This window comes from Kogia breviceps, chromosome 2, assembly GCF_026419965.1.
Source record: "Kogia breviceps isolate mKogBre1 chromosome 2, mKogBre1 haplotype 1, whole genome shotgun sequence".
NCBI lineage: Eukaryota > Metazoa > Chordata > Mammalia > Artiodactyla > Physeteridae > Kogia > Kogia breviceps.
The window spans coordinates 65,870,503-65,883,044 of NC_081311.1; the positions used below are offsets into that span (position 1 = coordinate 65,870,503).

The following is a 12,542-nucleotide window of genomic DNA, read 5'->3' on the forward strand; positions in this document are numbered from 1 at the left end:
GGGGAGGTGTGTGCAGGGATGAATAATTATATATAACCATCATTGTTACATAACAGTAAAATCTTTCAAATGGAACCTCTAACCTTGACTGGTGTTATATAAACTTTCAGGGGATTCTTTAGTGACTGGAGTTCATTTACCATGTTCAGGGTCAATTGGACCTAAAGCATTTAAGAGATATAATTTAGAATGAGAAGAAAACCTAATATATACATTGACAACATGTTCCTGTTGCAAATAATCTTTAATACTTTGAACTATTTAGAAATATGAGATAGTATCTAGTACAGGAACTATATTATATGAGAATATTTATTAAATGAAACAAAATTAATTAACTTCTGCCCTGTAATAAAAATTGACATTCACTGATGGTAACAGTTTAAGCTGATTGTTATCTGTTGGCTTTATAGATTTTTTTTTTTTTTTTTTTTTTTTTTTTTTTTTTTTTTTGCGGTATGCGGGCCTCTCACTGTTGTGGCCTCTCCCATTGCGGGGCACAGGCTCCTGACGCGCAGGCCCAGCGGCCATGGCTCACGGGCTTAGTTGCTCCGCGGCATGTGGGATCTTCCCGGACCAGGGCACGAACCCGTGTCTCCTGCATCGGCAGGCGGATTCTCAACCACTGCGCCACCAGGGAAGCCCGGCTTTATAGATTTTACCTTTACTGGGGCTCCTTCCAACCACCTCTAAGAGGATCTTTGAAGGAGTTTTTCTCAAAATGTTATGCTGGACAAATCTAATCTACTCATTAGAAAAAGGAAGTCTACTTGATCAAACTTAGCAACTTTATTTCCAAAAATATTCTTTTATATAATCTAGTATAAAAGAAATAGGTATTTAAAAATTCCTTTTGATTTAGAGAACTGCTGATGCTTCTATTCACGATTCATCTACTAAGTCTCTTCAGGAATTTATACAATTCAGTATCCTAAAGTGGAATGGTTAATTTTATCTAGTATTAGATAAGGAGGAAAAAGTTTTAATAAGTGCTGATAGTTACCCAAAGCTTCAAACTCTAATGACTCCATTAGAGTTACTGGATAACACTAATTGTGACATATGGTAACCACACAGAACATTCTGGGTTAAACACAACTTGAACCACGTGATCTGTTCCAATTTCATATTGCTAATCAGAAATGTTGCTCTTTAAACAGTTTGAACTGTTTCACATTCTTCTATTAATTGCTTACTATGCTAGGTAAAACTAAAACCTTTTTAGATTTTAATACAAATGTTGGTGAAATAGTTGTCTCTTAAGTTATACATTGTAGCTATTAGAAGATAGACCCAATTAGGAGTTTATAGAAGTAAAAATGGGAGGGGGACTGATTATGGACTCTGAAGAGGTAAGACAAAGAGGTGCCATTTCATATTCATATTTGACAAGTAACTGTTCTATATTATAGTCAGTATGCTTAATGTTTTAAACTAAATCATGGGGAACCAACTGGGTTTACTTTTATTTTTCATTGGAAAGCTGTGTTTACATTAGTAAATCTTGTGCAGAGGTTATGGTAATATACAAAGTTTTCTTTTCCTTTCAGGTGGTATTTTAAATAATCTTTAGGCTTATTCTAGGAAGATGTTCATGGTAGATTGTTACATAGTAAAATGAATCCCAGGGTATCAAGTACAAAAACTAAGTATTGTACTAGGGGATAACAAACTACTTGGGTACTCATAAGGGTAGATATGCAAGGAGCTTTTAAACAGGTCACAGGAAATGAGAAAGAAATGAAAATAAATCACTTGTTAGAGATAACAATGAAATGATCTAGAGAGAAGAGAAATGCTCTGTAAACAGGTACATGAGCAAGTGCTGTAGAGACTTACAGAAAATCAGGGGACTAGGTTTGACAATTTCATTCATCTTTCATGGCAACGCCACAGTTTTGGTCACTCAACAGGTCAGTTACCTTTCCTTTGTCCTTATACCATAGGTCGCACTGTTAAATGCAGCTACCCTGTAAATAATCATAACTACCACATTTTGGAAGCTTGCCATGTCCCAAGCTCTGTATTGAGTGCTTTACATATATTATTTTAACTCTTACAGCTATTTTATGAGGCAGGTGTTATTATCTCCATTTATAGAAAAGGAAACAGACTTGGAGAGATCAATTTATTACAACAGCTAGAAAGAGCCAGAGGTGTGATGTGAATCCTCGTGCATCTGACTCCAAAGTCCATCCTTTTAAATCTTACACTTCCTGCAATTGGTCACATCATGTATTTTATTACTTAAGAAAGAGTGAATAAGTAAGAAGCTTGGAGTCAAAGTCTGGCTATTTCATTAGTGATGTGACCTTGGTAACATTTCTTAACCACCTCAATTCTTCTGCTTGGAAAAGGGGACACAAATAGCATTTATCTTTTGAGGTGCTTATGATGATTCAAAGTGATAATAAAATACTTAGCACAGGTCATGTCACATAGAAGAGTTTTCTAAATTTCACCATTATTATCATTTTGCATATTTTATTAAATTCTTGATTTTGTGAGGCTTTGTATTTTATAGTCCTATAAAAGCAATGTAATTTGGTAGTGAATCTTATTTTCTCTTTAACAGAAGAGAACTTTCTTTCCTATTTGAATTGAGTAATCTTTGAATCCTATTTGAATTTTATTTGAATCTGGTTTAAATTGCTCCTGAAACAATATTGACTTTTAAGAGAAGTTTGTTTTTACAATGCTGTAGTTTTTGTATAAATAATTTTCTACTGCTTTATTCTATGACTTTGTTTAATTATACTCATATGTCATCATTTATTAGTTTTCTATGGTCCAGACCACATATTTGCTGGGATATTAGTGACTGGAATTGTAAGATTTCTCTGTGTATTATAAAATAAACTAAAAGTCTGAGGGAAAAGTTCATACTTAGAAAATCAAGTTTCTTCTAATATTCTTAACTAGGTAGTATAGACTTTGGGGAATGATTTTCCTTGGTTGATAAGTTTTTGGAAAAATTCTATATATTCTTATATTCTCTTGAAAATTCTATTATCTTAGTTGCTATTTCTACAAGACAATTTAAAAGTATATCACTACTTCTGATCATTAGAGTTAGCTCTTTTTGCAATTTATATTGATTGAAGTCATGCTGTTTCTAACTTTAAGCCAGTAATATTTTGGGCTATAAGAGAGTCATGCAAATAAGCATTTGTGTTTATGACTGTATGCAGTTAATATTTTTTGTTTAAATTTCACATAATAGATTAGGATCTGTGGGGCTATACACCACACGATTTGGGTAGATCTGTAATTAACCAAATTAAATCAGAAAAAGCAGATATTACTACATTTCTTAACACTTTGATCATGGGAATTATTGGAGCTGCTGGTATCAGCATGTTGAATAAAGGACATCTCAGTACTAAAAACTGTTTATAGAGATTCTAAAGACTTTGTTGGATCCATGTTATCTGCTTAAGAAATGATAGGCAATCAAAAACTAATTAATGATTTTTCTCAACTACTGATAGTAATTTAGTATATTTTACCCTTTATCCCTACTGCCTTGAAATAAATTTACTGAATGTGCTATCTTTTGATGATTATATCAAGGATAGAAGAACCAGATAATAAATGGGTCCTTAGACTTCCCTTCTTTGTGGGAAGAGATACTTAGGATTTTGGAATATAGGAGGGACAGATATTTGATAGTTTGTTTTCCTTTTTACTTACTTCCAGTCTTCTGACAATCATGGGTTTTGAGATCTAAACCTTAGGTGTAATTACCCTGATCCTAATTTCCTCATCTGTACAAGAGGAAAAAATGATACTTCCTTTAAGGGTTCTTTATGAAGATTAAATGGTGTAATTTATGTGAAGTGCCTGGCATATAGTGATGTTCAATGAACTTACGCTATTTGTGACCTGGTGTTTTCTTTCTATCTTTTCCCTTTTGTTTTAACAATTAAGGCTTTTTTTTTTTTCACAGAAATATTTTTTATTACTCTACTCTTCACACTACGCTTGGGAACAGTATGTTTAATTTCTTAAATCCAAGAGAAAAGATAATTCACTGACAGAATGAAATATCCAAATTTTTTCATTTAAAATTTAAAAGTAACTGTAGACAGCATCATGTAGAGCAGACCTTTATTCTGGACCCCCATAAAAACTAGGTTTTTGTCTATTAGAAAAGGCTCTTCTTGACAGAACTGGTTTTCTTGCCAGCTCAGTAGGTTCTGGAGCTGGTTATTACCACATTGCTCGCTGCACCCCAAACAGTTGCCCATGGTCGGCTAAGTGACAGGAGAAGATATGACTAAGCCTCCAGCGCCGCCTTACACCTCATGGACGGGAGGGGCGTCGTAAGACACCGATTTGTGATTCCAACGCGAAAGCTGTCCCGGGGACGGGCAGCAATTTCTTCATCAGCCACTTCCTGAAGGCCTTTTGGCAGAATGGTATTCTTCTTGAGAATTGATATGTAGCCTCTCATCTGCATACTCATAGGCCATTTTTCTTCTCTTCACATCACGCAACATTTTACAGTCTACATAGTAACTTCAAACTTGGCCTGAAGCTGATGAAGGAACAACCTCCTCTCCAGCTATTGACCCATTTTTCTGCTCCCCTTTGCAGCAAAACGTCTTCAAAGGCTTGTCTATATTCGTAGTCTCCGATTTCTTTCCTCCTCTTCTGTCTTGAACGTTTTCCCTCCCACCATGCCATCGAAACCGCTGTGATCCAGGTCCCAACAATTTCCACTCTGCTAAGCCCAACAGGCAATTCTCAGGTCTTCTTTCAATTGACTTTGAGCAGAAAGTTGCCCACTGCCTGCCCCTGGAGTGCTCCCGGGCCACCACGCCCTCCTCCCTCGCCCTGCTTCTTTCAAGTCTCCTTTGCTCGGCTCTCTTCTCTTAACATTAAAGGCTCTGGGGCCTCATTCCTCGGACACCTTCTCTCTCCACCTACACGCCTTACAAATTGGAGTCAATCTGTAGCTTTCAATGCCAGTCAGCTCTAAGCTTATGAATACCAAATTTACATCTGCAGCTCGGCCCTGCCCTGACTCAGGCCGGAGGAGGGAAGCGGGCAGAGGGGAACCCTGGGACGGGTCTGCACTGGGCGCTACAGGCGGGAGAATAGTGGGGACCCGTGGGTTTGGAGCTTCAGGGGAGAGAGGGAGGAGGGTATAAGGGGGTGGGCCAGACCTGCCGGATGGTCTGCAGCAGAGAGCCAAGCATGAAGGCTGCCATGTTGTCCCAACAGTTAAGGCTTTTAACCAAAATTATCTTTTGCCTCTTCCATAACTTATAATCCAGATCTGACTTATTATGTAGTATGGCATTCTCCAAAGTGGTACCCAGGAGGCATGCATGATGATCCAGTGGGATATATGAAAAATGTTATAACTTCTACTGTTATTTAATTTTTATTTAAGAAAATTAAAAAAAAATAGGTTTAATAATATTTAAAAGCAAAGGTTAGTGTTTTATGTAATGTATAAATACAATGAGTATGAATGCCGAATTTTTCTTTTTTCTGAATGGGAGTGCTTGATCCAAAAAGTTTGGAGATCATTAATCTATAATTTAGTGCCTGAAAGCAGCTTTATGGGTGACAGGAAGAAGAATTTGGAAAAGCTCTTTCTGAAAACTTTCTAGGGGTTCAGAGTTTAAGTAAGTCACAAGGAGGTAATCTAGTTATGGATGTCAGAAGGCAATGGGGGTCAGTGTAGTGCTTGGTTCTTTTGAATTTTTGGTTTCCTACAGTGGAACTTCAGTATAGTTTTAGTATAGTTTTGTTGTTATTGTTGAAAAGAGAACCACCTTGTTGAAACCTGGTTTGTTTCACATCTTCTGTTAATACGGTTGTGATTTTATTTGTATGGAAAAAAAAATGCACAGATAATATATAGTACAACCCCCCTGTAAATACTCTTATTAAGCAATAGACAAGACCTGCATCTTATAAAATAAATAAATGCAGTTTAAATCGGTTGCTTTGGTACTCAGAAGAGTGATGTAAGGCTCCTTGCTGGGATTGATAAGCTGAGAAGATTTTATTACATTTTGAAACACATAAATAAAAGTGCATGCGAAGAAGTAGTCTGTACTCCTGTCATTGGGACTCAAACACATATTATAGAAAGATATTCCATTGAGCCTAACTTCATTTAGGATTAAGACACTTTTGCCAAACTGTGACCTACAGGAGAAATCTGTAGTTCTGCTGGATTTCAAAGCCATTTCACAATGTTGGTTTCAGCAGCAGGAATAACAGTTTTGCAGAGTAGTTAGTTGTTTATTTTGAGAGTCCATTTCAATGATCATAAACCACTGTTCTTGATATTGATGGTTTACTTAGTAGTTTGGAAATTGTGCGTACTAGCAAAGTGTGAAATTGTTTTAAATTGTTTTTATGAACAGTGTCAATTACAGAATGGGCTAAATTAACTTTGACTGCAGAGGTTCATTACTGTGGAGGTCAAGATGCTCTACCACTCTCAGTTAAAGCTGTTCTTTCCAGTGATTCAAAGCCTGTTTGGTACTCCTTTAAAACTAAAACTATACCTTAATTATACAGTCATGGAAAGTATCAGAGTCATTATAACCATATGTTTCTCTACAGTCCTTGAAACACAGTATAAAATACCAGGGTTCTGAGTAGTATTCTACTTCCCAATATCCAAGATTATACTGGACCAAGAATGTATGTTAGAAAGTATCTCTAATAAGTTTTTCAAGGCTGATCACATTATTTGATTACTTGTGGAGGATGCAGATTGGCCTGGCCTGTGAACTGGATATAAATGACTACAAGAAGAAAAACCATCTGATGAATTCAAGTGAATTATATGCTGTCAATTTGAGCTATATATGCATAAGGGATACCTTTTATGGGGACACACACATTTATTCCAGGAGATTGTTTTTGCTATATTTATATCATACTATATGTAAACATTCAGAAAATATTTGCATGAAAGTAATGGCAAATATGTTGATAATTACTCTGAAATGGGTTTCAATATCAAAAAGACAATATATATAAGAAATTTTCTCATGTGCTAGTTATCATGGAATAACTCAGCAGATCTCTTGATTTTTTGAAGATCTCAAAGGAAGTGCCAAGAAATTATATTCAAGGATCTTTAAGGTTTAATAAGATCTAGGGAAAGGATTTCTGTAAAATCAAGACAGAAACAAATCTCAGGCCTTTGAAATGATTTAGGTTGAGACAACTAATATTTTATTTTAACTGTAGATTAATATTCTGTTCTTTTAAAATTTTATAATTAGTTCTATGTTGTAGTATTGTCAGTCACGAGTTAATGCACAGTTAATTTTACAGACATGAAAAATTGTATCTTGAAGGCCTTCCCATTTCTTGAGTAGTGTTTTACTTTTTTTTTTTTAACATCTTTATTGGAGTATAATTGCTTTACAGTGGTCTGTTAGTTTCTGCTGTACAACAAAATGAATCAGCTGTACATATACATAAATCCCCATATCTCCTAACTCTTGCATCTCCCTTCACCCTCCCTATCCCACCCCGCTAGGTGTACACAAAGCACTGAGCTAATCTCCCTGTGCTATGCAGCTGCTTCCCACTAGCTATCTGTTTTACATTTGGTAGTGTATATATGTCCATGCCATTCTCTCACTTCGTCCCAGTTTACCCTTCCCCCTCCCCGTGTCCTCAAGTCCATTCTCTACGTCTGCATCTTTATTCCTGTCCTGCCCCTAGGTTCGTCAAAACCATTTTGTTTTTTTTAGATTCCATATATATGTGTTAGCATATGGTATTGGTTTTTCTCTTTCTGACTTACTTCACTCTGTATGACAGACTCTAGGTCCATCCACCTCACTACAAATAATTCAGTTTCATTTCTTTTTATGGCTAATATTCCATTGTATATATGTGCCACATCTTCTTTATCCATTTCTGTCAATGGACACTTTGGTTGCTTCCATGTCCTGGCTATCGTAAATAGAGCTGCAATGAACATTGTGGTACATGACACTTTTTGAATTATGTTTTTCTCAGGGTATATGCCCAGTAGTGAGATTGCTGGGTCGTATGGTAGTTCTATTTTTAGTTTTTTGGGGAACCTCTATACTGTTCTCCATAGGGCTGTATCAATTTACATTCCCACCAAGAGTGCAAGAGGGTTCTCTTTTCTCCACACCCTCTCCAGCATTTATTGTTTCTAGATTTTTTGATGATGGCCATTCTGACCGGTGTAAGGTGATACCTCATTGCAGTTTTGATTTGCATTTCTCTAATAATTAGTCATGTTGAGCATCCTTTCATGTGTTTGTGGCAGTCTGTATATCTTCTTTGGAGAAATGATTATTTAGGTCTTCTGCCAATTTTTGGATTGGGTTGTTTGTTTTTTTTGATATTGAGCTGCATGAGCTGCTTGTATATTTTGGAAATTAAGCCTTTGTCAGTTGCTTCATTTGCAGTTTTCTCTCCCATTCTGAGGGTTGTCTTTTCGTCTTGTTTATGGTATCCTTTGCTGTGCAAAAGCTACTAAGTTTCATTATGTGCTGCTTGTTTATTTTTGTTTTTATTTCCATTTCTCTAGGAGGTGAGTCAAAAAGGATCATGCTGTGATTTATGCCATGGAGTGTTCTGCCTATGTTTTCCTCTAAGAGTTGTATAGTGTCTGGCCTTACATTTAGGTCTGTAATCCATTTTGAGTTTATTTTTGTGTATGGTGTTAGGGAGTGTTCTAATTTCATTCTTTTACATGTAGCTGTCCAGTTATCCCAGCACCACTTATTGAAGAGGTTGTCTTTTCTCCATTGTATATTCTTGCCTCCTTTATCAAAGATAAGGTGACCATATGTGTGTGGGTTTATCTCTGGGATTTCTATCCTGTTCCGTTGATCTATATTTGTGTTTTTGTGCCAGTACCATGCTGTCTTAATTACTGTAGCTTTGTAGTATAGTCTGAAGTTAGGGAGCCTGATTCCTCCAGCTCCGTTTTTCTTTCTCAAGATTGATTTGGTTATTCGGAGTTGTTTGTGTTTCCATGCAAATTGTGAAAATTTTTGTTCTAGTTCTGTAAAAAATGCCATTGGTAGTTTGGTAGGGATTGCACTGAATCTTTAGATTGCTCTTGGTAGTATAGCCATTTTCACAATGTTAAGTCTTCCAATCCAAAAACATGGTATATCTCTCCATCTATTTGTATCATCTTTAATTTCTTTCATCAGTGTCTTATAATTTTCTGCATACAGGTCTTTTGTCTCCTTAGGTAGGTTTATTCCTAGGTATTTTATTCTTTTTGTTGCAATGGTAAATGGGAGTGTTACCTTAATTTCGCTTTCACACTTTTCATTGTTAGTGTGTAAGAGTGAAAGAGATTTCTGTGCATTAATTTTGTACCCTGCTACTTTACCAAATTCATTGATGAGTTCTAGTGGTTTTCTGGTAGCATCTTTAGGATTCTCTATGTATAGTATCATGTCATCTGCAAACAGTGACAGCTTTACTTCTTCTTTTATTATGTGGATTCCTTTTATTTCCTTTTCTTCTCTCATTGCTGTGGCTAAAACTTCCAAAACTATGTTGAATAACTGGTGAGAGTGGGCAACCTTGTCTTGTTCCTGATCTTATTGGAAATGGTTTCAGTTTTTCACCATTGAGGATGATGTTGGCTGTGTCTTTGTCATATATGGCCTTTATTATGTTGAAGAAAGTTCCCTCTATGCCTACTTTCTAGAGGGTTTTTATCATAAATGGGTGTTGAATTTTTTTCAAAACCTTTTTCTGCATTATTGAGATGCTCATATGGTTTTTCTCATTCAATTTTTTAATATGGTTTATCACATAGATTGATTTGTGCCTATTGAAGAATCCTTGCATTCCTGGGGTAAACCCCACTTGATCATGGTGTATGATCCTTTTTATGTGCTGTTTGATTCTGTTTGCTAGTATATTGTTGAGTATTTTTACATCGATGTTCATCAGTGATATTGGTCCGTAGTTTTCTTTTTTTGTGGCACCTTTGTCCGGTTTTGGTATCAGGGTGATGGTGGCCTCGTAGAATGAGTTTGGGAGTGTTCCTCCCTCTTCTGTATTTTGGAAGAGTTTGAGAAGGATAGGTGTTAGCTTCTTCTAAATGTTTGATAGAATTCACCTGTGAACGCATCTGGTCTTGGGCTTTGGTTTGTTGGAAGATTTTTAATCACAGTTTTAATTTCAGTGCTTGGGATTGGTCTGTTCATATTTTCTATTTTTTCCTGGTTCAATCTTGGAGGGTTGTGTATTTCTAAGAATTTGTCCATTTCTTCCAGGTTGTCCATTTTATTGGCATGGAGTTGCTTGTAGTAACCTCCAGTGATCCTTTGTATTTCTGCAGTGTCAGTTGTTACTTCTCCTTTTTCATTTCTAATTCTGTTGATTTTGAGTGTTCTCCCTTTTTTTCTTGATGAGTCTGGCTAATGGTTTATCAATTTTGTTTATCTTCTCAAAGAAACAGATTTTTTTTTTAATTGATCTTTGCTATTGTTTCCTTCATTTCTTTTTCATTTATTTCTGATCTGATGTTTATGATTTCTTTCATTCTGCTAACTGTGGGGATTTTTTTTGTTGTTGTTCTTCTTTCTTTGATTGCTTTATGTGTAATGTTAGGTTGTTCATTTGAGATATTTCTTGTGTCTTAAGGTAGGACTGTATTGCTATAAACTTCCCTCTTACAGCTGCTTTTGCTGTATCCCATAGCTTTTGAGTCATCTTGTTTTCAGTGTCATTTGTTTCTAGGTATTTTTTATTTCCTCTTTGATTTCTTCAGTGATATCTTGCGTTTCCTTACTTATTTTCATTTTGGATGATCTGTCCTTTGGTGAAAGTGGGGTGTTAAAGTCCCTTACTGAGACTGTGTTACTGTTGATTTCCCTTTTATGACTGTTAACATTTGCCTTATGTTTTGAGGTGCTCCTATGTTGGGTGCCTAAATATTTACTCTTGTTATATCTTCTTGGATTGATCCTTTGATCATTATATAGTGTCTTTCTTTGTCTCTTGTAACAGTCTTTATTTTAAAGTGTATTTTGTGTGATATGAGAATTGCTACTCCAGGTTTCTTTTGATTTCCATTTGCATGGAATATCTTTTTCCATCCCCTCACTTTCTGTCTGTATGTGTCCCTAGGTTCTATGTGGATCTCTTGTAGACAGTATATATATGGGCCTTGTTTATGTGTCCATTCAACCCAGTCTATGTCTATTGGTGGGAGCATTTAATCTATTTACATTTAAAGTAATTATATGTATGTTCCTATTACCATTTTCTTAATTGTTTTGTCCTTGTAATTGTGGGTCTTTTCCTTCTCTTGTGTTTCCTGCCTAGAGAATTTCCTTTAGCATTTGTTGTAGGGATGGTTTAGTGGTGCTGAATTCTCTTAGCTTTTGCTTGTCTGTAAAGGTTTTAATTTCTCTTTGAATCTGACTGAGATCCTTGCTGGGTAGAGTAATCTTAGTTGTAGGATTTTCCCTTTCATCACTTTAAATATGTCCTGCTACTCCCTTTGGCTTTCAGAGTTTCTGCTGAAAGATCAGCTGTTAACCTTATGGGGATTCCCTTGTATGTTATTTGTTGTTTTCCCTTGCTGCTTTAATATTTTGTCTGTGTTTTTAATTTTGGATAGTTTGATTAATATGTGTCTTTGTATATTTATCCTTGGATTTATCCTCTATGGACTCTCTGTGCTTCCTGGCCTCGAATGAGTACTTCTCCCAAATTAAGGAAGTTTTCAATTATAATCTCTTCAAATATTTTCTCAGTCCCTTTCTTTTTCTCTTCTTTTTCTGGGACCCCTATAATTCAAATGTTGGTGTGTTTAATGTTGTCCCAGATGTCTCTGGGACTGTCCTCAGTTCTTTTCATTCTTTTTTCCTTACTCTGCTCTGCAGTAGGTATTTCCACTATTTTATCTTCCAGGCCACTTATCTGTTCTTCTGCCTCAGTTATTCTGCTATTGATTCCTTCTACAGAATTTCTAATTGCATGTAATGTGTTGTTCATCATTGTTTGTTTGCTCTTTAGTTCTTCTAGGTCCTTGTTGACCATTTCTTGTATTTTCTCCATTCTATTTCCAAGATTTTGGATCATCTTTGCTCTCATTACTCTGAATTCTTTTTCAGGTAGACTGCCTATTTCCTCTTCAGTTGTTTCATCTGGTGGGTTTTTACCTAGCTCCTTCATCTGCTGTGTATTTCTCTGTCTTCTTATTTTGGTTATCTTACTGTCTTTGGGGTGTCCTTTCCGCAGGCTGCACGTTCATAGTTCCTGTTGTTTTTGGTGTCTGTCCCCATTGGGTAAGGTTGGTTCATTGGGATGTGTAGGCTCCCTGGTGGAGGAGACTGAGGCCTGTGTTCTGGTGGATGAGGCTGGTTCTTGTCTTTCTGGTCGGCAGAACATTTCTGGTGTTGTGTTTTGGGGTGTCTGTGAACTTATTATGATTTTAGGCAGCCTCTCTGCTAATGGATGGGGTTGTGTTCCTGCCTTGCTAGTTGTTTGGCATAGGGTGTCTAGCACTGTCACTTTCTGGTCATTGAGTGGAGCTG

The 12,542-nt window shown here is 36.2% G+C and overlaps 1 protein-coding gene and 1 pseudogene across 3 annotated transcripts in view; one reads left to right on the forward strand and one right to left on the reverse strand.

Moving 5' to 3' along the window:
- The window catches only part of CTNNA3 (catenin alpha 3), a 1,725,986-nt gene that overhangs the window by 377,634 nt on the left and 1,335,810 nt on the right, over positions 1-12,542 (forward strand). The window lies entirely within an intron of this gene.
- On the reverse strand, positions 4,213-5,216 carry LOC131751322 (small ribosomal subunit protein uS14m-like; annotated as a pseudogene).